Source organism: Gorilla gorilla, chromosome 10 (assembly GCF_029281585.2).
Source record: "Gorilla gorilla gorilla isolate KB3781 chromosome 10, NHGRI_mGorGor1-v2.1_pri, whole genome shotgun sequence".
Taxonomy (NCBI): Eukaryota; Metazoa; Chordata; class Mammalia; order Primates; family Hominidae; genus Gorilla; species Gorilla gorilla.
In genome coordinates, this window is record NC_073234.2 from 111237243 (window position 1) to 111263272 (window position 26030).

Here is a 26030-nt window from a genome sequence, read left to right on the forward strand (position 1 = left end):
ATGTATGGTGCCTATTTCACCTCACCCATACCAGCACTGAATATTATACTTTAAAAGTATAAATTTTCCAATTTAGTATGTGAAAAGTGATATTTGTATTAGTATTTCTTTTATTAGATTATATGTAAAATTGAATTTTTTTCTTTGCTTGCTAATCAGCTTTATTTCACCCTTTTTACTAATTATCTAAGATGGAATTTCCAGTTTCCTAAGGAAGTTAGACCTTTCTCCATTTCTAATATATGCGTTTAATGCTACAAATTTCCCTCTAAGCACTGCTTTTGCTGTGTCCTGTGAATTTTGATAAGTTGTACTTTTATTTACATTTAATTCAAAATATTTAAAATTTTCTCCTGAGATTTCGTTTTTGGCTCATGAGTTATTCAGAAACACATTGTTTAATTTGCAGATATTTGGGGATTCTCCAGCTAACTTTTCTGAGATCATATTTTGTATAATTTCTATTATTTTAAATTTGTTAAAGTATGTTTAATGGCCCAGCATATGGCCTATCGTGGTGTATATTTCATGTGAATTTGAAAAGAATGTGTAATTCAGCTGTTATTGAAGTATTTGATAAACGTTCACTAGGTCAAATTGACTGATCTGTTCAGATCATCTATAGCTTTACTATTTTCACCCTTTTCAAATGATAGTCACTGTTAGCAACTAGTAAACAACAGAAGAGAAAAGTAAATAGGAAACTAATTACACTTTTAGTGTATATTGTAGGAAACAGACTGCCATGCATGCTTTCCATGAAGTTTTTGGTTTGTATCTATTACCTCTTTCCACAATGAAGAGGATGTAAGAGAGGAAAAGCAGGGTAAGAGGGTGAGCCAGAAACACAGAAGAAGTTGTTGAAAGGACACACCAAACACATCACTAGTCTGAGATTTTTTCCATATTTTATATAATGCTTTCACGCCTATTGAGAAAATAAATGCTTGTTGATGAAGATTTTAATCTTTATTGGCGTTCTTTGGAATTCTTGTTTTTTAACACAAAAGTGATAGTATAACTCTTTTAAAAGACATCTATATAATCTTATGTTTTGAACTGGCTCTCTTTTCACTGAAAAATACCAAAAACTCACAGTTATAGAGTTGGAAGGGTAACTGTAGTACAGAAAGTTTGGCCAATTACATAGTGTTACAGTTTTAAGAGCTGCTTCCAAAGCAATCACACTATTCGGAAAAACTTTTTCATAACAAATGTGTTCTTCCTTTAAAATGTAAACAATGAGCCAATCTTAGAAGCAAACATTGACCACAGAGTCATATCAAGTCCGTTGTTATAAGTACTTTAGTTTTAACAATGCAGAAACGTGAAGGATAGGTTTACTTTTTAACTCCAACCCTGTTCAAAGATCACTTATTGGCCTCTGAAGGAACAGGTGGCATGCCTGTTATAGTTTAACAGGTAGCCTCTGGGTGAGGTATAGTAGTTCAGATAACTTTGGATGCTTTGGATGCTCTCATGTGTGGCAGTATGCACTTGCTAAAACATTCTCCTCTCTGGGTCTGGAAGCCTAGAGTCTATATCCATATGAGGCACTGGGCAGGTATTCCAGACTTCTGAGTCATGGATGAAAAATGCCATCTTGCAACTGACACAGCAATTCCTTTGCCAAGAAATCATCATATCCTTAGTTTCTTATGTTGAGGTAAATATTCAAGTTCTTGGTAAATAAGGTAGATTTTCTATTTGCAACCTATATCTGAGTATTCATCCTTTTGATAACAAAATTTACAGGGAATATTTTTTCTATCAGAGGCACCGTTAATTATACTAGGCTCTCAAAAGAATTCCAGATTCACCTCAAATACCAGCAGCTCAATTCTATTCCACTACTCAGATCTGCTGGGTTGGGTTGAATTGGAATTGTATTACATTTATAGTTAATTTAAGGAGTATTTACATCTTTAGGGAATTTAGTTTACATTTTTATGAACATCATATATTCTCCATGTATTTAGGTCCTCTTAAAGACATTTCAACAAAGTTGCCTAATTTTCTACATAAAAATCTTGCCAATCATTTATTAGATTTATTCCTATACATATTTTTGATTATTTTTATATACGATATATTTTTAAAAGTAATATTTCTTAGTCTTTGCTGTATGGGGATGTCATTGATTTTTGTATATTGATCTTATATCCAGCAACCTTACTAAATTCCTAATTCTAATAATTTGTAGTCTCTTATGCCTAACTCCATGTTTCCATATAAACAACCATATTGTGTACATTTAGGGACTGTTTATTTCTTCTTTCCAATCTTTACAATTTTTATTTGTTTTTCCTTTCTAATTACACTGGCTAGAATATGCAGTACATTTTGAATAGTCACAATATTGGAGGACTGGTGATTTCCTTTATTATCTTTGTGAGGCAAACAACATGCTTTAAAATGTTTGTTTTTTAGCTGGCAACTAGATGTTTTGTACCGAGAGAATTCAAGCTATGTAATCTGCACTACTGCTAGAGTCATTTCTTTTCTTAACTCTTTTCTCCTATGTTTACCCTCTCTACTAGTTGATTTGCCCTTTACACACTCTAAGTCCAAGTTTTACATTTGCTTTTCTCATTTCTAATGGTGTACTTTTGTGAAATTGAATATTGATTGTAGAATCTCCTACCAAGAACTTTTTTCTCTTTTCATTCAAATTATTATACTTCTTAATATTCATGGCTTCTAGAAAGAATTAAATTTAAAAATAAAATTTACCTTCAAAGACAATGAGATGACCATGGATCTACCAAATGCTTTCATGAAATGTTCTTTATTTTTTCCTACAATATTCTCAGTACTTCCACATGTGCAGGTTGCTCTGCTGCACGATGTTGGGAATGCCATTCACATCATGTGAGTAGCATGCCCTGGGATTCTGCAGCACGCAATCTTCAAGGCTGACTGTGGTAGCCCTGCCTCTGCATTTCACTTTTCTGTCTAATTAGGACTGTGGGGTCTCTCAAGCAATTAGTGATAATCTACTAATGCCTAACTCCAGAAACAACTCTAAATGTGTTTCAAAAAAATTTCTACTTTTGGCTGCAAGCAGAAAAAATATCATGTCTGGGAGATATGTTATGATAATACAGCTTTAATAGGCAACCTCATTCCATGCCAAATCAGTGTTGATACAATATTCTTTTGTTTAGTATTATGTAATTAAGTAAATTGTCACTTCTGTTTCTATAAACACAATTAGGACGAGGTAAAAAAATGGGAAGAGAGGGGAGGAATTCATTTTGGAGAAAGAATCAACATAAAAGTAATATAATTACAACTCTCATTAGTAGTAGTAATAATACTTGTGATGAGATGATAATGGTAAGGTAGTAATGATCATCATGATCATCACCATCATAATGATGCTGATATGCCCATGAATCCTAGTTGTTCGGCTTAGTTCCAAGTTTAAGCTGCATTATAGTTTAGTTTCTGCCATAAAAATTTCTTCAAAGCAGAGAGGGAGAGGATTTCATAGCATAGCTTCTGCTTTCTCACTAAGAAATGATATATGTCAAACTTACAGTGACACAAGATTACCAGTTATATTATAACTTTTTAAACTCTCATCCCATGTACAAGCAAGGTCAAAAATTAATTTTATCCGATTGAAACCAGAAGCTTTCTTTAGAAAGGCAGGTCTTTAGTTAAATACTAAAAGGGCAAAGACTATAGCCAGTTCATTTTTTAGCTGCATATCTAGAGTTTTAAGTTACATATATATAATATACATTATAGGTAATATGGAGAGACTTTAGATAGATAGATAGATAGATAGATAGATAGATAGATAGATAGACACCTATATATAGTGTATGTATTTGTGGAATATCTTATTCATTCAGTACTGGATAGCACAGGTCTAGACCTCACAGGGGGTAATACCACAAGGGGAATAATGTGTGCAAAGTGCAGAGTAAGTGCATGTAAATAGCTTGCACTAGCAGAAAAAAGCACTGCAAGGAGCCAAAAGAGGAATATAAATCAATCGTGATCCTGGTAGAATAAAGTTGAGATGCTCTGGCATATTTGCAAGTAATGATACTAGTGAAAGAGCTAAACAGAAGGCAAAAATAGAGACCACAGGTTATAAGAAAAAGTTATGCACAGTCAAGAGTTGGAAAGCAACTTAACTTAAAAAAAATAAAAACCATCTACCCTGGCAGTGTATAAGGCATACTAGGCTTGCTGCTAATACGAAGTAGCCAGGGACATTTGTCTTTTTATCACTGGTGCCAGGGACAGGGTAAGTTCTCAATACATATTTGTTCACAATGGAGGAAGAGTGATCAGTTAGATAGCTATGTGGCCTACTTAAAAATACCACACTTTGCCAACGTCACATGTGGTTCAAGAAAATCTGTTTCTGAGTTGTTTTTGTGGGTGTGGTTCACAGACAACATTGGTGACACATCAGGAAAGATGGCAAGCAGAACGAGAACTAGTGCTACAAAAAGTGATCTCACTGTAACAGCATGGGTGGGCCTGGAAGTCAGTTCTCATGCAACCCCATTAGTTCTAGAAAGTTCTCATATGACTAAGAAAAAGCTCACAGGAATCAAACAGATTTCATCATTAAGCAAACAGAAAACATCAAGTAAGTAAGGGAAAATGTCGAATGAGGTTAGGAGGAAACAATTTTAGATACTTTTATAGCCTCCGGCCTCTTTCATTCCCTTTCTCAATCAGCTCTCCTCCTATCCCAACCCATGACCCTCTCCTACCCTTACCCCAGGAACACTAACAGAGCAGGGATATTTCTGTATAATCCATTCAAGAAATTGCACAAGATCACCTAAGAAGAGGCTGCTATAGTCTGAATGTTTGTGTTCCTCCAAAATTCATGTGTTGAAACCTAACCCCCAAGGTGATGGTATTAGGAGGTGGAAGGTGATTGGGTCACCTCATGAATGGGATTAGTGCCCTTAGTGCTGGAGAAAGCCTGTTTGTCCTGTTCACACCCTTCTGCCATGGGAGGATTTCTTGAGAAGGTGTGATTTTTGAAGCAGAGAGGGGACCCTCACCAGACATCTAATCTGCTGCTGCCTTGATGGTGGACTTTTCAGCCTCCAGAACTATGAGGAATAAATTTCTGTTGTTTATAAATTACCTAGTGTAAGGTATTTTGTTATAGCAGCAGGAACAGGAACCTCTGCTTCTAAGACAGAGGCAGAGCCAGGATTTGAAAAATTAGATGCCAGAGCTCCTGGTCATTATTATTGTACTAAACCAGATCATGCAGTAGTAACACTACAGGCAGAAAGCAAAATGCCTTCAAAGCCATTTTCTTAAAATTCTGTCACGAAGCAGCAATTATCCTTCAACTCATTTTTTTTTTTTGAGACGGAGTCCCACTCTGTCACCCAGGCTGGAGAGCAGTGGCATGATCTTGGCTCACTGCAACCTCTGCCTCCTGGGTTCGAGCAATTCTTCTGCCTCAGCCTCCTGAGTAGCTGGGACTACAGGCACATGCCACCACGCCCGGCTAATTTTTATAGTAGAGAAGGGGTTTCAATGCATTGACCAGGCTGGTCTTAAACTCTGGACCTTGTGATCCGCCTGCCTCGGCCTCCCAAAGTGCTGGGATTACAGGCGTGAGCCACTGCGCTCAGCCTCAACTCAGTCTTTAACCAAAGGTTGCAACTTTCTTTCCCAGCAAAAGCCACCTAAAAATTTTAAAATCACCCACCAGTAAAAAACAAGAAAACAACCAAGATTCTGAAATCTCCAACAATGAAGAATAGAGGAGGAAGAGGGCAGGGTGAACATGTTACTCCCACTAAGCCTCATTCATAAAATGGGAGTAATAATAACACATATCTTAGAAGATTGTGGTAGGATTAAATACATTAATTAAAGCACTCAGAATAATGCTTGACACATCATACGCATTTAATAAAAATTAACTATTATTTATCTTTTTCCTACCAGGTGCAGTGGTGCTTTTTTCTTTTTTGCTAATTAGCCTAGAGTAAATTGCAATGTGTCTTCAGTCCCTGAAGCCTAAGGGTGTGACGTCCAGCAATGTACTCATATTTTTAAAAATTCTATACAACTTATTTGGGTAATTCCATGTTGTGATAGTAATAATGTAATAATACTAACTCACCATAACTTGTTATTTTAACCAGACATTTTTAATTGCTCTAACCAAAGTGAATTAAAAGATTACTGATCATGCTGCAAAAGCAGAATGGTGAAATGATTAGGAGCCTAGACGCTCATGTTCTAACTCTAGGTTAGAATCCCACTCACTAGCAGAGTGACTTTGGGCAAATTATCTATCTTCTTTATGCCTCAGTTTCCTCATCTGTAAATTGGGATACTACGAGTATTTCTCTCAGAGATTTCTTATGAGGACTATATTAGTCTGTTCTCACACTGCTATAAAGAACTACCTGAGACTGGGTAATTTATGAAGACAAGAGGTTTAATTGACTCAGTTCCACAGACGTAACAGGAAGCATGACTGGGAGGCCTCAGAAATCTCACAATCATGGTGGAAGGCAAAGGGGAACACGGACCTTCTTCTCAGGGCAGCAGGAGAGAGAGAGAGCGGGGAGAACCACCACACACTTTTAAACCATCAGATCTCTTGAGAACTCACTCACTATCACGAGAAGAGCATGGGAGAATCCGCTCCCATGATGCAATCACCTCTCACACCAGGTCCCTCCCTACACACGTGGGGACCACAATTCGAGATGAGATTTGGGTGGGGACACAGAGTCAAACCATATCAAGGACTAAATGAGTCATCATTGCACATAAAGTTCTAGGAATAGTGTCTTGCACATAGTATGTACTTATATGGGTTGTTTCTTTTATACTTTTTCCACATAGTTAAGAAAATATATTTTGCCAGTTGATTTTTACAAGTTTATTAGTAAAATGTTCATAGAGAAACATTTACATTTCCTTACTCTAAATGTCCAAAATATATTTAATACTTATTTAACATACTTATTTTACATGGCTGAATATTATTTAACATATAATATTTAACATGGTTGAAATTAAAGGCTTTATGTCAGCCTAATTTTAATATATTGTAGCTATTGCTTTAATTGTAATATATTGTAGTGTATTGTAATTGTAATATATTGTAGTTATTGCTAATTGTAATATATTGTAGTTATTGCTTTAATTCTATTTTAATCTTTAGATGTTTAGTTAAGATCACTGCCTTTCATTATCTCAGCCTATTTCTTTTCTCAAAATCCATGCATAGGCTTCAATTATAATGTTTATATAATTGACTAGTAAATTCCCTCACTGACAAAGTAAACTATTAGGCTATAACAAATATGATACATACTTAGACTATTTTTATCTTTATATACAGACACTGCTAAACATCATAAATCATACAGCTTAAAGATTTTTTAAAATATATGTATATATTTTTAATTTTTATGCTTAGCTACCACTATGAGTATTGAAATTAACAACAGCCTCAAATCAAGCAGTGAAAAATGCTAGTGAATGATCACATTTTAATGCTGCTTAATTTTTAGGCTTCTGGTGTGAATTAGCTATGAGATACAGCAATTTAAAGGATAATGACTAAACTCTTTCCTATTTCCTGCTTAATTTCCTTTTAAAGAAAAGTATTGGACTTTAAAAAATATTACTCATTTTTTAAATAAAGAAAACCAGGGAATTAGAATTCTCTTAACAAGTGCATCTTCTAGAGCAGCAGTCTCCAATCTTTTTAGCACCAGGGACTGGTTTCACGGAAGACAATTTTTCCATGGATGGGGTCGGTGGGGGGATGGTTTTGGGATAAAACGGTTCCACCTCAGATCATCAGGCATTAGATTCTCATAGAGAGCCTGCAGCCTAGTTCCCCTGCATGTGCAGTTCACAATAGGGTTTGAATTCCTATGAGAATCTATTGCTGCCACTAATCTGACAGGAGGCAGAGCTCTTGTGGTAATGCTGGCCGGCCACTCACCTCCTGCTGTGCAGGCTGGTTCCTAACAGGCCATGGACCAGGAGTTGGGGACCCCTGTTCTAGAGCAAAGAATTTCAGATGAAGAAATAAGTGACTAAAACAAAAGCACTTCTATAAGTTTAGAAAGGATGGCTCTATATAGATCTACATAAGAAGAAAAAAAATCAATCAAATAGTATCTGTGTCACGTTGATGTATCTTGTTGAACCTTCTAGTCCCATCCCAATGTTTAGCATCGTAAACACACATGCAGGCCAGGTGTAGGTGGCATTGGGGCAGCACTACAGTGACAACAGCACCTTGCGAAGTACCATAAGCAGAGAATGTTTGCGTTTGGGTCACTCCCAGGAAATTTGCAGAGACATAATAGAAAAAAGCGAAAACTACAAAGGCATTTTTTTAAAAAAGGTTAACTTATTATTTTTAAATTTTACTTTAAGTTCTGTGATACGTGTGCAGAACGTGCAGGTTTGTTACATACGTTTGTATGTGCCATGGTGGTTTGCTGCACCTATCAACCTGTCATCTAGGTTTTAAGCCCCACATGCATTAGGTTATTTGTCCTAATGCTCTCCCTCCCCTTGCCCCCAAGCCCCCAACAGGCCCTGGTGTGTGATGTTTAAAATGATTAACTTATAAAGAAACCAAAGTGATCAGCTTTCATATTTATAATTATAGAAAACATTAAACTCACATTGCTAAGGGTGTAGTTAAGACTTTCTTCATCTTCAGCTATGTCCTTTTAGGGAACTGAACATTTTTTAATTTTTTATACAAAATTTAAAAACTCCCCTTATTTAAAATTGATTGACTACCCAAAAATGTGTCTTTCTTTGCTTCCATTCCATGATTTATAAAGAATTAGCTGTAGTACTCTTTTTAGAGTGTAGGTTGAAAAGGCATTTTATTTTCCACCTCGGAGTAATTTTTAAACCACATCAATTATTTTTCATGTGCAGCCGTTTTTATCCACAAATTATTGCCTTAGGCATTTTTACTTTACCACACATTTCAGAAGAGAAGGAATGAAGGGGAACCAGCTAATCTACAAATATTCACCTACGGTAGATCAGGCCAAAAAAGGAGAGAAGAATATGACCCAAAACTTCTTTAGAAATAAGAACTGCTTATTAATAGTCTAAAGCAGGGGTGTCCAATCTTTTGGCTTTCCTGGGCCACACTGGAAGAAGAAGAAGTGTCTTGCGCCACACATAAAATACACTAACACTAAAGAAAGCTGATGAGCTAAAAAAAAAAAAAAAAAAGAAAAGAAAAGAAAAAGAAAAAGAAAAAAGCAAAAAAAAATCTCATAATGTTTTAAGAAAGTTTATGAATTTGTATCAGATTGTAAGCCTCTTGAGAACAATCTTGGGCTTTATTTATGTTTCCCAGCACATAAGTAAACATTTCCCAACAAAATGCATAAATGGTAGGGGAAAAAGTAAATTGGGAATCAACTCTTTAGTGATAATTAAATGCAAGGAAAGTAGATTATATATTCAGCGTTTACCAAGCTTGGTAAATAAAGCACAAGATTGTTCTCAAGAGGCATACAATCTGATTTGGCATGTAATAATTTGCACATAAAGCAATGAGAGACTAGTATAAGGCAATAAAACATGCTAGAGACTGGGAGACCCAGAAAAAGAAAAAAAAGCTGGATGGCGACTATGATAAGGTTTGGATATGCTAAAAAGCGGCAAGAAAGACATTCTCCAAAGGAATACACGAAAGTTTAAAATTAATAAGGGGCTGGGCGTGATGGCTCACACCTGTAATCCCAGCACTTTGGGAGACAGAAGAGGGAGGATCGCTTAAGCTCAGGAGTTGGAGACCAGCCTGGGTGACACACTGAGACCTCGTCTCTACTAAAGATAACAAAAATTAGCCAGGCATGGTGGCACAAACCTATAGTTCCAGCTACTCAGGAGGCTGAGGTGGGAGGCTCACTCAAGCCCCGAGGCTACAGTAAACTGTGATCATGCCATTACACTCCAGAAGGAGTGTAATATATTTTCTGTTTGCTAAAATTATACTGCTTTGGATTCACCCATTTATTTCTATCATGTTTTCTAAGAAGGAGAAAAGGCTACAAGATATTGAGATGTTCACCTGTCAATGAAAAGGAGATATAATTTGGCCCAGAAAGAAAGTCTATTGATCCAAAGAGCAGCTTAGACACAGAGCTGTTTTCAGTATTACCCAGGTCTCATGCTATCCACCACCAGCAGTCCTCACTGAACTTCCCCCCAAGCTGAATAATTCTAAACTTTAGAAAATGCTAACAATTTTTAAAGTGTCAAGAAATTATGGTAAAATGAACACTTACATTTGGTACATGATATAAACATATACAAACAAAATATTTTACTACAGAACCATAAATTGATGGAATGATCAAATAAGATTATAGAATTATGGCTATAGAAATAGAAATACAAGGTCAGGAGCAGTGGCTCATGTCTGTAATCCCAGCACTTTGGGAGGCCGAGGTGGGCAAATCATGAGTTCAAGAGATCGAGACCATCCTGGCCAATAGTGAAACACCATCTCTACTAAAAATACAAAAATTAGCTGGGCATGGTGGTGCATGCCTGTAGTCCCAGCTACTTGGGAGGCTGCGGCAGGAGAATTGCTTGAACCTGGGAGGCGGGGGTGGCAGTGAGGTGAGATCGCGCCACTACACTCCAGCCTGGTGACAGAGTGAGACTCTATCTCAAAAACAAACAAACAAAAAAACAAAAAGAAATACAAGTCTGTTGACTAAGCCTACCATGACTCATGTAGGATGATATCGTCTAGAGAAAAACATGGCCATTAAATCAAGTACTTGTGATAACAGTCAAATGATATCAAGTTCTAAAGTCAGAGAGAAATAGTTAAATCAATAACTGAAAATTTACAGATTTTATTGGATAAATGGTGAAGTATTTAGTTGTGAAAATATAAACTTTTCTCCAGAGTTAAAATGCCTGAGTGCTGACCCTCCTTTGTTTGTAATTGACAATATCCCTAAGATATTTTCTTAAAGAAAATTATCAGTATCAACATTTTAACTCTGGAGAAAAATATATATATAATGATAATTTTCTTTAAGAAAACATCCTATGGTTTTTGTCAATTACAAACAAAGAAGGGTTAGCATTCAGGCTCTTTGCCTTAAGGAAACAGAACTCTGAATGTAGAGCTCTTTACGACTCCAATAAAGGGCATATGTTTTTCTGTATCTCCTAGAAAGAGGTGTGGAAGTTTTTGGTGGTTGAAGAATTGGAATCCAAGTTAGATTCTATTCTCTTAAAACAGGATCCATTTTCCGCATGTAATTTCACACCGGGTGCTATGACCAGCTAAGCCTATAAATGATCACTGCACCAAATCAGGACTCTAATATACTACTGTTTTACTTTATATGCCTAGTACATATAGCAAAGTTGCATAACAGAAGAAAAACAAACCCTGGTTTTACCATTCTCATGGCGTTAACATAATCTCCAGTGAGTAAAATGATACTTCTTAAAAATTGGCCCAATTTATCTATTGTAACTATAGCCTATAACGTACTTTCAGTAACAGGGTGATCATGATAAAGAAGAATGCTGGCCAGGTGTGGTGGCCCACACCTGTAATCCCAACACTTTGGGGGACTGAGGTAGGAGGATTGCTTAAACCCAGGAGTTTGAGAACAGGCTTGGCAATGTGGCAAGACACCATCAATATCAAAAATTTTAAAAATTGGCTGAGCAGCTAGGCGTGGTGGCTCATGCCTGTAATCCCAGCACTTTTGGAGGCCAAGGCGGGCGGATCACCTGAGGTCAGGAGTTCGAGACCAGCCTGGCCAACATGGTGAAACCCCGTCTCTACTAAAAATACAAAAATTAGCTGGGTGTGGTGGCGGCATCTGTAGTCCCAGCTATTCGGGAGGCTGAGGCAGGAGAATTGCTTGAACCCAGGAGGCGTAAGTTGCAGTGAGCCAAGATCATGCCACTGTACTCCAGCTTGGGCAACAGAGTGAGACTCTGTCTCAAAAAAAAAAAAAAAATTAGCTGAGGATGGTGACACCTTCTTATAGTCCTTCCTACTTCAGAGCCTGAAGTAACAGGATCACTTGAGCCCAGGAGGTCAAGGCTGCAGTAAGCCACGATCACACCACTACCCTCTATTCTGGGCAACAGAATGAAACTCCGTTTCATTAAAAAAAAAAGAAGAAGAAGAAGAACCCTCTTTGTCATTCAACACCTGTTTTTGAAAACTTGATATGTGGCTAACAGAACAGAGTGTCCCTGGAAAGAGGTCTTTTTTTCTTTTGAGACAGTCTGACTCTGTTGCCCAGGCTGGAGTACAGTGGTGCAATCATGGCTCACCGCAGCCTCAACCTCCCAGGCTCAAGCAATCCTCCCACCTCAGCCTCCCAAGTAGATGGGACCATAGGCAGTGCCACCACGCCTGGCTAATTTTCTAAAACTTTTTTGTAGAGGCAGGGTCTCACTATGTTGCCCAGGCTGGTCTCAAACTTCTGGGCTCAACAGATCCTTCCGCCTTGGCCTCCAAAAGTGCTGGGATTACAGGTTTGAGCCATCGTGCCCAGCCTAAGAAGTCTTTTTAATAAGGAAAGACTCTGGAACAAAGAAGATAAAGGAGTTTCAAGCTTATTTGATTTGGAGGGAAAGACTCTGGAGTTCAAGCTTATTTGATTTAGAGTATCTTTACACAATGTAGTGAAATTTCATTAATTTGTATTCATACAATGAACTAATTTCACCTAGTTTGGGCTATTCTGTAATATTTATGATGCAAGAAAGTCAGTAACAAAATTATAAACTAGTTCTTTCTGGTTAGAAGGTGTAAAATGAAAACAGTTGGACAATTATTCAGGCACTAGAAAATATTATGTGGAGCAACTCCTAGGATTTGGTTTGCTCCCCAAGGAAAAACAAGCTTCCAAATAAATATTTTAGCAAACAAATCTATTACTTTTCTCTTTTCTTAATTATTCTTAGAAAAAATGTATATATAAACACTTTGACTGTTATCCATAAGTCAAATATTTCCAAAGTAGACACTGCCCACGTTTGGTTAATTACCTGAATTTACAGGGTTGGTTTCCATTCCATTCATTTGTGTAGTCACGTTGTTTAGTTCACATGATATGTGCCAGCCTCAGCTGAAATTCTAGTTATTGGTAGAGTTTAAGAAAGCTTGGGAAAGGAACCTGGGCAAGTGCTTTTATCCATTCTGGTCAAGGAGTCCTGATCTGGAGTCCATGCATGAGCTTTTAGGAGGTCTGCAAATCTGCAAAACCTGCATGTAACAATTGTATATGTTTTCATAAAAAATTTTTTTGAGGCAGGGTCTCACTCTGTCACCCAGGCTGGGGTACAGTGGTGTGATCTCAGCTCACTGCAACCTCTACCTCCCAGGTTCAAGCGATTCTCCTGTCTTAGCCTCCCAAGTAGATGGGACTACAAGAACGTGCCATCAAGCCCAGCTAATTTTTGTATTTTTTTGGTAGCAACAAAGTTTCACTGTGTTGGCCTGTCTGGTCTCAAGCTCCTGTCCTCAAGTGATCCGCCAACCATGGCCCCCAAAGTGCTGGGATTACAGGTGTGAGGCACTGCGCCCGGCTGATTTTTATATGTTTAGATGAAAATTTCCAGAGAGTTCACGATTTTCATGATTATCAAAGGTCCCTCTCCTTCTAAAAAGGTTCAATTATTGATTTAAGGAGTTCTTATTTGTCAGTCCTTATTGGAGATCCAATGCTCCAATGAACTGAGATACAATTTTGGGTTGAAAGATCTGAAATGGTGTCTTCTCTCCACTGACCACAAGCTGGGCTTTGAAATTAGAGTCGTAACCTTTCCCTTGCAAATCCCTGGAAGGTCTGCTTTCAACAGCTCACTGCCGTTTGAAGGAAAAACTGTTCCAAATGTAATTATATACATATTGGGGATATTAAACATTTCTTCCGCGAAAGTTTCTTGTATCCTTTATTTGGTTAACAATACTTTTGCAACCCTATTATACGCAGTAGGTGCCAAGGATAAAAGGATAAACCCAAATACACGTGTCCTTTGTCTTCCTGGATGGATATATAGCAGAGAAGATTTTCATTTTTCATAATTCTCTGTATCTACTGGAGAAAGAAAATGATAAAACATACCCAAGTTTATCTAATTTCAACCAGAAACTCTCAAATTAAATGCATGAAGTAAAGTGACATCTAGTGTTGGTTAAGTGGCAGTGAAATATGTGTCAGGACAAGGCATACTTTAACTTTCTTTGAACAGACTGTTAAACTTGGCTTTGTTAAGTTGCCAACTCCGGAAAGCATAGTTTTGCTTTTACAAATATTTTAGAGTAATTCTGAAATAATCTGAATTTAAATGTTAATAACATTGTTTTTATTTTTTCAAAATAAAATGCTTAACGCCTACAGAAAATTCTAAAGAATGAAATAACAGTTACGTATCTACCACCCAACTCTGTCAAATCTTAACGTTTTGCTTTACTTACATCAGATATTTTAAACATAAAACGTAATAGACACATTTGATGCCTTATTAACTATTTCTGATTTCATGTCCATCTTGTTCTCTTTAGAAGTAATCAATATTTGGTTTATTATCTCTGTGACTTTTTGTATTTTTATTACATATTTGTGTACACGTAAAATTTATAATATTGCACATATTTTATAGCTGATATAAGGGATACCATATGGTACAAATATTTCTGCAACTTACTTTTTCTAGTTTAATATTATGCTTTGGAGATTTCGTGATATTGGTCATCTAACTTCAGTCATTTACCGTAACTGCTGTATGTTAGCATTCCATTGAATGAATTATACAACAATTTATTTAATTTACAGCTGATGGACATTCAGAGTGTTTTCAGTCTCTTGCTCTTATAAACCATGCTACAGTGAACACTCTTATACATGACCCATTGTGCACACATTTGCGAGTTTCTCTAGGCTGCACAGCGAGGAGGTATTGCACAAGTGTATACTTTCAAAACATCTATAGCTATTGAGCATTTGCTCTCCAAGATGGTTGTACCAATTTACACCCTCAGTAGAAGTGTAAGAAAACTTCTGTGGCTTCACATTCTCGCCAGCACTTGGTATTGCCAGGCTTTTTAATTTCTGACAATCTGCTTGATGTAAAATCTTATCTCATTGTGGTTTCAATTTGCATTTCTCTGACAAGTAGTAAAACTGAGTTATTTATTTATTTATTTATTTATTTATTTATTCATTCATTCATTTATTTTGAGACAGAGTCTCGCTCTGTCGCCCAGGCTGGAATGCAGTGGCGCGATCTCGGCTCACTGCAAGCTCCGCCTCCCGGGCTCACGCCATTCTCCTGCCTCAGCCTCCCGAGTAGCTGGGACTACAGACGCCTGCCACCACGCCCAGCTAATTTTTTGTATTTTTAGTAGAGACGGGGTTTCACCGTGTTAGCCAGGATGGTCTCGATCTCCTGACCTCGTGATCCACCCGCCTCGGCCTCCGAAAGTGCTGGGATTACAGGCGTGAGCCACTGTGCTCGGCCGAGCTTTTTAAAAATATGTTTTTACTACTGAAGTTTCTTCCGTGAATTGCCTATTCCTATTCTATGCCTACTGCATTGCTGGCATTTTCCTTAAAGTACTTGCTGATATAAGTACTTTGTAGGCTTGATATATTGCAAATATTGTTTCTCATTTTATGGCTTGGCTGTTCACTGTGTTCATGGAATCTTTTTATTTTAAAACAATCGACTTTGGCTGGGCGCGGTGGCTCATGCCCGTAATCCCAGCAATTTGGGAGGCCAAGGCAGGTGGATCACCCGAGGTCAGGAGTTTGAGACCAGCCTGGCCAACCTGGTGAAATCTATCTCTACTAAAAATACAAAAATTAGCCGGGCGTGGTGGTGTGTGCTTGTAATCCCAGCTACCCAGGAGGCTGAGGCAGGAGGATCACTGGAACCCGGGAGGCAGAGGCTGCAGTAAGCCGAGATTGTGCCACTGCACTCCAGCCTGGGCGACAGAGCAAGACTTTGTCTCAAAATAAATAAATAAATAAATAAATAAAAAATAATCAACTTTATGAATCTTTCCCTTTTTATTGCTTATTTTAAAATCTTTTTCTTTTTTTTTTTGAGGCAGTGTCTAGCTCTGTCGCCCAGGCTGCAGTGCAGTGGCATGATCTTGGCTCACTGCAACCTCTGCCTTTGGGGTTCAAGTGATTCTCCTACCTCAGCCTCCTAAGTAGCTGGGATTACAGGCATCTATCACGATGCCCAGCTAATTTTTGTATTTTTAGTAGAGATGGTGTTTCACAATGTTGGCCAGGTTGGTCTCGAACTCCTGACCTCAAGTGATCTGTCTGCTTCGGCCTCCCAAAGTGCTGGGATTACAGGCTTGAGACACTGCGCCTGGCCTTAAAATCTTTATTAAGCTTTTCTCCTTTATTTTCTCTTAAAATGTTTAAAGTTTTTTTTTCCTTATTTAGGTTTCTAAATTATAAACTTTTCTGTATTGTGTGAGGTAGAAAATTCGATTCCTTTTGTATCATGGATAATTACTGTCCTAGCATTATTTATTGAAGAAACCATCCTTTCCTCATTGTTCATTTTAGCTCATCACCAAAGTCACTTATGAAATTAATTTGGCGCCAGGCACAGTGCTCACACCTGTAATTCCAATACTTTTGGAGGTCAAGGCAGGAGGATTGCTTGAGGCCAGGAGTTCGAGACTAGCCTCGAAAACAAAGTGAGACTCCCATCTCTACAAAAAATTTTCTAAAATTAGCCCAGCACAGTGATGTGTCTGCCATTGCATTATTTGGGAGGCTGAGGCAGGAGGATCGCTTGAGCCCAGGAGTTTTAGGCCGCAGTGAGCTTTGATGGCACCACTGCACTCAAGCCTGAGTGACAGATCTTTAAAAAAGAAAAAAATAATAACTTTGTAAGATTTGTCTTGCATAGCACTACCTGTGTCCTGAGGTTCCCTCAGTTAAGTCAGGTGTGTATACTGACTTCCACCTATGGGTTTATCCCTACTCACATGCTGAGCCTGTTTTGCTATCTGTTGTCTGAGAAATATTGGTCAGCATCAGGACCATTATTCCTAGCGTTTCCATACTCCATTCCTGCGTTCTGGCCATTTGTTTTTTCTTGGGGTCCAATCCTTGTTGTTTGCGCTCCTATTCTAGGTTCTGAGCTAGGATGGCCAACCATCCTGGTTTTCCCAGGACCAAACTACCTGGTTTCCCCAAATGCAAGACTTTATGTGCTAAAACTGTGACCATCCCTGGCAAACTTGGCCTGGATGGTTGGTCACTTTAGATGTATCCTGCGGTTTTTGCTTCCTCCTGTGTTGACCTCTTGACTGTCTAGTTTGGTGTTATCTCTGTGCTCACAAATCATATTTACCTTGAACTTGTATTCGTTGAGTGCCTATGATGTCAGAGGCTGTATGAAGCATTTTCATATGTGGTATCTCATTCAACCGTTAGACAGCTCTGCATGATTTCCTTTTACAGATGAGGAGGATTTTATGTAGTTAGCCAGGATCACAAAATTAGTGACACAAAAGAACGAAACCCAAGCCTCCTGACTACACATTTTTTATTTCCACCAAACTTGTCATCTTTCTGGCCCGAGTTGCATACTTGGGGCCTCCACTCTGTACTAACTGAACTTCAGGGTGAACTCCATTATGCCTTGCCTAGCCTCTTGCTGTCCTTCATACATCTTTTTTTTTTTTTTTTTTTTGAGACAAGGTCTGGTTCTATCTATCGCCCAGGCTGGGGTGCAATGGCACAATCTCAGCTCACTGCAACCTCTGTCCCTCTCTATCCACCAGGCTCAAACTATCCTCCCACCTCAACCACCCAAGTTGCTGGAACTACAGGCACAAGCCACAATGCCCAGCTAATTTTTGTATTTTTTGTAGAGATGGGGTTTTGCCATATTGCCCAGGCTGGTCTCAAACTCCTAGGCTCAAGTGATCCACCCCTCAGCCTCCCAAAGTGCTGAGATTTATAGGCGTGAGCCACCACACCCAGCCTATCCTTCACACATCTTTAACCTAATATGATAGTACTTGAAGTCAACATCTTCTATTGCATCTCAATATCTCAAATATCTCAAATATTGAGTATAAATATCTCAAATGTTTCATTAGGATAAGCACTAAGAAGAAAGATAAACATGAATATAATAGCATGGCACATCACACTGCCACATCAGATTGCATCCCTCCAGTTAATATGTCATGGCATGGGATGCGGAATCTTTGCATTTTAATGTATTCATTTCATCAATATTTCCTTTTTGGTAGTTTATTTAAGAAATCCTTCATTAAGTTATTCTCCCTCAATTTCTCCAAATACCTAATTTAATTAATTTGTAGATTATGAATACAAAATATTATTTGTAGAATATTAGTTTCCAAAATATTAACAGAAATTAGGTGTGTATGTGGGATGGGAGGTGGGCCAATTAGTTTGGGAAACAAATATCTTATTATAGAACTTCTCAGTCTCTATTTTGCTAATTTGCAGTGTGACTTTCCTACAGAGAGATAAGAGTGTGTGGCATTTTTCAAATGCTATGAATTTTCCAAATGACCATGACACCTTTTTCTTTTGTTGCATTGGTTTTGTTTCATAATTTCCCATGTGCCTTGGAACATCCACTGGGAAATGGTGTTTTCATCTCTAACAGCACAATACCCTCCAGAGGGCAGCAGATTCCCCTGGCATATAGCCAATCATCTATTCATTGAACAGATTGATGAGGGACCTGGGGCATGTTATATTATTATTCCAGTCAGAGATGTAAAATTTCTAGTTTCTGTAACAGAGAGAGGCATTAAAATTTAGCTCAAGGCTAATAATAAAATAAATTATTGGCACTGAGATATAATACAAAAAAAATCCAATCATGTCTCTGATGGATTACAATGGCATGCATTATATTGTAAAGTCCAGATCATGTCTCTATTTTTCCTCTTAGTCTCAATCAAACAACAAATATTAGCTGAGTGTTCCATAAGGAATAAAATGAAATATTACCATTAGTTCATTTCTCAAAGAACTAAGAGATCAGAGAGATAATTAGATAAGGCAACACATTAGTTCATTGGATTTCATTGGCTGCAAATCAGAATCACTGGGGGACACTTTTAAACAATAATAATGCTCAAATCTCATCTAAGAACATTAAGTTTGAATCTTTGTGTTTGGTTCCAGGCATGAGATTTTTTTTTAATTATACTTTTAAGTTCTAGGGTACATGTATACATGTGCCATGTTGGTGTGCTGCACCCATTAACTCGCCATTTACATTAGGTATTTCTCCTAATGCTATCCCTCTCCCCTCCCCCACCCCATGACAGGCCCTGGTGTGTGATGTTCCCCACTCTGTGTCCAGGTGTTCTCATTGTTCAATTCCCACCTATGAGGGAGAACATGCAGTGTTTGGTTTTCTGTCCTTGTGACAGTTTGCTGAGAATGATGGTTTCCAGCTTCATCCATGTCCCTACAAAGGACATGAACTCATCAATTTTTATGGCTGCATAGTATTCCATGGTGTATATGTGCCACATTTTCTTAATCCAGTCTATCATTGATGGACATTTGGGTTGGTTCCAACTCTTTGCTATTGTGAATAGTGCTGCAATGAACATACGTGTGCATGTGTCTTTATAGTAGCATGATTTATAATCCTTTGGATATATACCCAGTAATGGGATGGCTGGGTCAAATGGTATTTCTAGTTCTAGATCTTTGAGGAATCACCACACTGTCTTCCACAATGGTTGAACCAGTTTACAGTCCTACCAACAGTGTAAAAGTGTTCCTATTTCTTCACATCCTCTCCAGCACCTGTTGTTTCCTGACTTTTTAATGATCACCATTCTAACTGGTGTGAGATGGTATCTCATTGTGGTTTTGATTTGCATTTCTCTGATGGCCAGTGATGATGAGCATTTTTTCATGTGTCTGTTGGCTGCAGAAATGTCTTCTTTTGAGAAGTGTCTGTTCATATCCTTCCAGGCATGAGATTTTAAAAACATGTTTTCAGGTGATTCTAACAAGTGGGCAGGGTTGAGACTATTGCATTTAGAGGATAAAAAAGTATTTTTGGAAAGAGGTTTCTGACCTTTTCAAGCAGGTGAAGGAATTTAGAATTCTTTTCCCAGGGAGAATGTTTCAAATGTAGAAGAGTACAAAAAAGACAATGGTCATTCTTACATCCTCTGTCCAAAGTTAACCTTTGTTAGCGTCTTTATTCCTTCTTAGCTGTCAGAATTGCAAACAACAAAATCATACAAAACCCACATCTTACAGTTCCTAAACTTAACTTTAAAAAACATTTCCTAGGAGAGCAAAAGACATCATTTTTTTCATCTCCAAAAATGCATTATAACTCACCCTAGTTAACAGATAGTCTGGCATATTCCAAATAGATCCACTGGGCCATGGACCTCATCTAACAAAGATGAATTCTGTTCATTTGCTCTGTGAATAGAGCTAAGAGGCTTATTTGTGCAAAGACTAACTGATGAGGTGGAAGAGAGAGCAAGACAGCAAGAAAATATTAGTGAATATATATCTTCCAATTGCAAAGAGATATGGAGCAAGAACCTGCCTAGATGGAAGGAATGAGAACTATAGGCTATAGTTATGGATGGGAGGTTTTCTTTATGCAAAATTAACTAGCTTATAGTGGGAAGTGAGTGGATGGAAATGCGTCTCATTAACATCATGTTCGAACTTACCACAAGCTCAGTGAGGGTCAATAACCTGATAGGATGGCTGTTTTTAGGGCATCATAGGACTGAAGAAGACTTCCTGACAACCGTTAAAAATCTGTGAACTAGAAGACAATCTTGAAAAAAAAAATACAAGCAGAAATATGTCCTCTGACAGCTGATAGGTATTTTAAGCAATGGATCCGATCCATATTTTGCAAAAGGCTCTAGAAATTAAACTAAAAATGCTTCACTAGGTCTAATGAAGCATATCTTGAATGATCCAGAGGAAGATATTATTTTCATCCCCATTTAATAGATGAAGTATCTAAAATCAGAGAAACTGACTGATTTTCTCTAGACTACAAGCTAATAAGTAGCCAACTGGGACTTGAAACCAGGCACACTGATTGTCTCCATAGTCTGTGTGCTTAACCACTGCATGGTACTGCCTCATAACTTACAGAAAAAAATTCGCATTGCATTACAGAAAACCTATATATTCACACATTACATTTATTACCCATTCTAAGGGACACACTATAATGTCTCTAAATTTGGGATATTACTAGTAATCAATGGTGTCTATAATTTTAGTTGATACCTATATTAATACATACCTGATATCTATAATTATAATCAACAAACAATTGGTATATAAAACAATGGTGCATCTTTGAAATATAGTAAAATAGATCTCATAGGCACTTGTACTTGTTCTTTCTCTAAGGGAAATGTTTGTGAATTCAGAAATCCTTTTCTAGGAAAAGTGATGAATTAATTACAAATTTCTGCAAATGGAAGTTCATTCATTTATTTGGCCACCAAGTATTTTTTGAGTTTGGAGATCAAAGCAGTAGAGTCTCAACTCTGAAGTCAGACAGACCTGGGTGGAATCCTGGCCACGCCATTTTCAAGCTATGCAACCTTGAAGAAATTCTGTAATCTCTCTAAACCTCAATAAAATGAAAATGTTCACAGTGTCTTATAGGTTTATTGTGAGGATTTAATGCAATAACTCATTTAAGGGATAATACCTGTTTGGCATATTAAAAACGTCATCTATTAGTATCATTATTTAAAAACCTGTTAAACATCCCCATTTTGTTACAGTGTTCTAAGGTTTGTTAACAACCTTAGGACAATGAAATAAGGATAAAATTTTGCCCTCATAAAGCTTATATCCTCATAGGAAAAGACACAATTATTATTGTGTTCATGTGGTGATCACCGGGCAAGTCACTTAAGAGTTTGAAGATAAATAAGATGCCTTATCTAATGGTTAAAATCTTACTAAAGAAAATCTCTTTGAAAGTAGCTTATATTTTTACAAGATAAAGCATTTCTATATGTGGTCTAGTAAAAGATTTAAAGTAGGCAATCCAGAAAGATTTGTTGAATCAAATTGCACTGCATGTCTTCCTTTCTAATTTGCTATGAGTTAGGAACCACAAGGAGCCTTTTCCTAACAGTGTTAAAAAAAAGTTTTGTGCTGGGCGCAGTGGTTCATGGCTGTAATCCCAGCACTTTGGGAGGCCGAGATGGGTGGATCACTTGAACTCAGGAGTTTGAGACCAGCCTGGACAACATACTGAGACACATCTCTAAAAAAAATACAAAAATTAGCTGGCCGTGGTGGTGTATGTCTGTAGTCTCGGCTATAGTCTCAGCTACTCACGAGGCTGAGGTGGGAGGATCGCTTGAGCCCAGGTGTTGGAGGTTGCAGTGAGCCGAGACTGTACCACTGCACTCCAGCCTGGGCAACAGAGACAACTCTGTCTCAAAAAAAAAAAAGTAAAGTAAGATAAAAATAAAAAATAGTTTTCCTTTAACAATCCTACTACAGAATCACAGGAAATTTTAAAATATCAAATATATAGCATCTACCTTCCAATTATACATTCATATGTTTTCACTCATTGCCATATGTTATCATCACATACTAACTGTTATCTTTTATCACTATAATAATTGTCTTTTATTACCAACTATATGCTGAGATGCCAAAAAATAAAACTTACCACGTAAGGTGGATTAAACCCCAACGATCAATTCACAGTGATCGTTTACCTTACGCTAACAACCCTTTATGTAAGATGAGAACAAGAGACAGTGAAGTGGTTTAATGGCTCAGTTTCTGCAGATCAGTGAGAACTAGAAGAGTCATGGTGGTTGACTCTCACCCTATTGGCTAAACAGTGGCTGGGCCAGGGCAGGTTTTCTGGTCCTAATATAAGGCCATGATCCACCTATGAAACGCTCCTGGCTTCAGTTTCCTTATTTGAAAATTAAGCATGAAATATCATTTCATGAACACATAAATAATATAGACTGATTTCTGAATATTTGGAAAATACAGACAAACATAAAAGTAAAAGTAATGTATAATCTTATCACCCACAGAAAACTATTATTAATATTTTGACATATTTCTCTTTAGAAAGAGGAAAAGAGAAAGGCAGGAAAATACACATATATACAAATTAGGAATGGGCTATAAGCAGATGTACAGATGAAATCAACAAGTAGGAGAATACTTATTATTACTTTAAAAAATAAATTACAACAAGATATGAATGATTTTGAGGGAAATATAAATTACCATAACGGATCAAGAATAAACAGCAGGAAACCTGAATATATCTATAATTATGAAAAAAAACCCTGAAATCGTTTGCAGAAATTTTCTTCCATGAGGTAGGTATCACTGCAATTCCCCTTTTACAGAATGGGGAAACTTGAAAGGCTACATATCAAGTCACTGGCAGAGGCGGGACTTGTCAGTCATTTCATGATCATAATCACCATTCTCTCTAAGTAGATCTGGCCTCCAACAAGAATAAGCTCATACGACAATAGGGAAGTCATTTAACAATCAGTAACCCAGGACCTACTCTGTGCTAGGTGCTCTTCTGGGTACAAAAAATGCAATGGTGGGCTGGGTGTGGTGGCTTATCCCTGTAATCCCAGCACTTTGGGATGCCGAGGCAGGCAGATCACGAAGTCAGGAGTTCGAGACCAGCCTGACCAACATGGTGAAACCTCGTCTCTATTAAAAATACAAAAATTAGCCAGGCATAATGGCACTTGCCTATAATGCCAGCTACTCAGGAGGCTGAGGCAGGAGAATCGCTTGAACCCAGGAGGCGGAGGTTGCAGTGAGCCGAGATCACACCACTGCACCCCAGCCTGGGTGACAGAGTGAGACCCTGTCTCAAAAAAAATTTTTTTTTAAACATATAAAAACATATAAAATTGTTACATGCAATTTTTGCAGATTTGCAGACCTTCTAAAAGCTCATGCCACCTGCCGGGCGCGGTGGCTCACGCCTGTAATCCCAGCACTTTGGGAGGCCGAGGCAGGTGGATCACAAGGTCAGGAATTCAAGGCCAGCCTGGCCAAGATGGTGAAACCCGTCTCTATTAAAAATACAAAAATTAACCAGGTGTAGTGGCGTGCATCTGTAATCCCAGCTACTCGGGAGGCTGAGGCAGAGAATTGCTTGAACCCGGGAGGTGGAGGTTGCAGTGAGCCGAGATCACACCACTGCACTCCAGCCTGGGCGACAGAGTGAGACTCTGTCTCAAAAAAAAAAAAAAAGAAAGAAAGAAAAGAAAAGAAAAGAAAAGAAAAGAAAAGAAAAGAAAAGAAAAGAAAAGAAAAGAAAAGAAAAGAAACGCAGTGGTGAATAAGGTATAGTTCCTGTGTTCAAGGAGCTTCTAGTTGAGTCAAGACAAGACAAATAATTCTACAAACTATACAGCAACATGTGAATGGTTATAACAGGTAGAAACAAGTGTTGTCAGAACTCAGAGGAAGAAGTTATGCCATGGGTGACAGAGAAGGGTTCGTATTGAAGGTATGATTTGGGCCAGCTCTCGAAGGGCAGGTGGGGAAGGGAGAGAAAGGTATTCCATGCAGAGGAAGCAGCATGTGTGAAAGCCACATGCCATAGATAATCTATACGTTCGTTGACTTCTTCACTACTTTTCTCTTTAAAAACAGTGCAAAGGGACATTATGCTGCATTTGACCAAAGGCAGTCATTCTTGGCAGCATCCTTTCCTTCTTCCATCATGACAAAACTGCTGTTAGATCACATTAAAATAGTAGCAATCTTTGGCAGAAACCTACTGTATGCTTCCTTAATGAGTAGTCAGAGGTTCTGTAGTGCCATTTGTCTTCTAAGCTAGTTTTTTATGAAGGCTGTCAGTAAAGGGTAAAGATGGGGATACGCAATATATTCACCAGTCAGCGGGGGGCTGAGAATCTGTTCATTCAGAATCAGCAGGGGACTGTGGGAAAATGTCTATTCTTTAAGCATGCCTCTGAAGGACTACAATTCAAAAGAGGGGGTGAGGTTTGTAAGAAGCTAAGAAAGTCTTCCTCTAATTTAAACTTCCAGGAGTCTCTGCAGGTCCTGTCTTTACAGACAGGGAATGAAATAAAGCCTAGCAGACTTTCTACCATCAGAATGATCTTAATTTTGACAACTCAACAAAACTTAATTCAGAGATCAACAGATGAATCTGATACTATCCAGAAGGTCATGTGTATGGGTAATTAAGTTGACAGTCACAGATATCAAAATAATTCCCACTCAGGCTGCAACTTAGGAATTTCACTGTCTTACTGAGGCTATGAACTATATGTAGCATTAAGAATTGAGGTGTTTGTTTTGTTTTGTTGTTTGTTTCTTCCTGAAGTTCTTACAGTTTGGGTTAGAAGAGCTAAGGAGTAAAGTTTGGAAGCAGACAGATCCTGGCTCTGTGACTTATTCTTTGTGAAACCTTGAGCAAGTTACTTAGGAATTCTAGCTAATAATACCTGTTTTACGGAGTGGCTGTAAGGATTAAATGAGATAATGAATGTAAAGCATTGGCACAGAAGTGCTCAATAAATGGCAATCATCATGATGAATATTACTTTTCTGTATATCCAAGAGCAGTCTAGACTTTCTCCAGAACAGAATACGTACCTATAGGGAGATGAAAACTTTTATTAAATATAAATAATTACGGATAAATGAATAATAAGTAAAATATTTTATACCAGCATATTTTATCTTCTGTACTATCCATAATAATCCAGCCTGCTTTCTATAATCAGGTCATCAGGCAGAAAGCTGAACCAGTTTTTGTTCATCTTCTTAATCTATCACACTTCTACTTGCTCTATTCTACTTTGAAATCAAGGTATAAGTATTCGCATGCTTGCAAAACCTCATTTTACAGTGTATGGTTTTAAAATAATTATATTGCACCATCTCACATCCTCAACATACGTGGCAAACTGCTGAAAGCTTTAC

The 26030-nt window shown here is 37.8% G+C and overlaps 2 long non-coding RNA genes across 4 annotated transcripts in view; one reads left to right on the top strand and one right to left on the bottom strand.

The window, feature by feature from the left end:
- LOC134756580 (uncharacterized) overlaps positions 1–26030 on the bottom strand; it is a 67857-nt gene that overhangs the window by 9897 nt on the left and 31930 nt on the right. The gene's annotated exons all lie outside the window — the stretch shown is intronic.
- LOC134756581 (uncharacterized) lies at positions 1493–21712 on the top strand. Its single transcript, XR_010129390.1, has 2 exons — positions 1493–1666; positions 21487–21712. It is a non-coding gene; the product is annotated as an uncharacterized lncRNA (long non-coding RNA).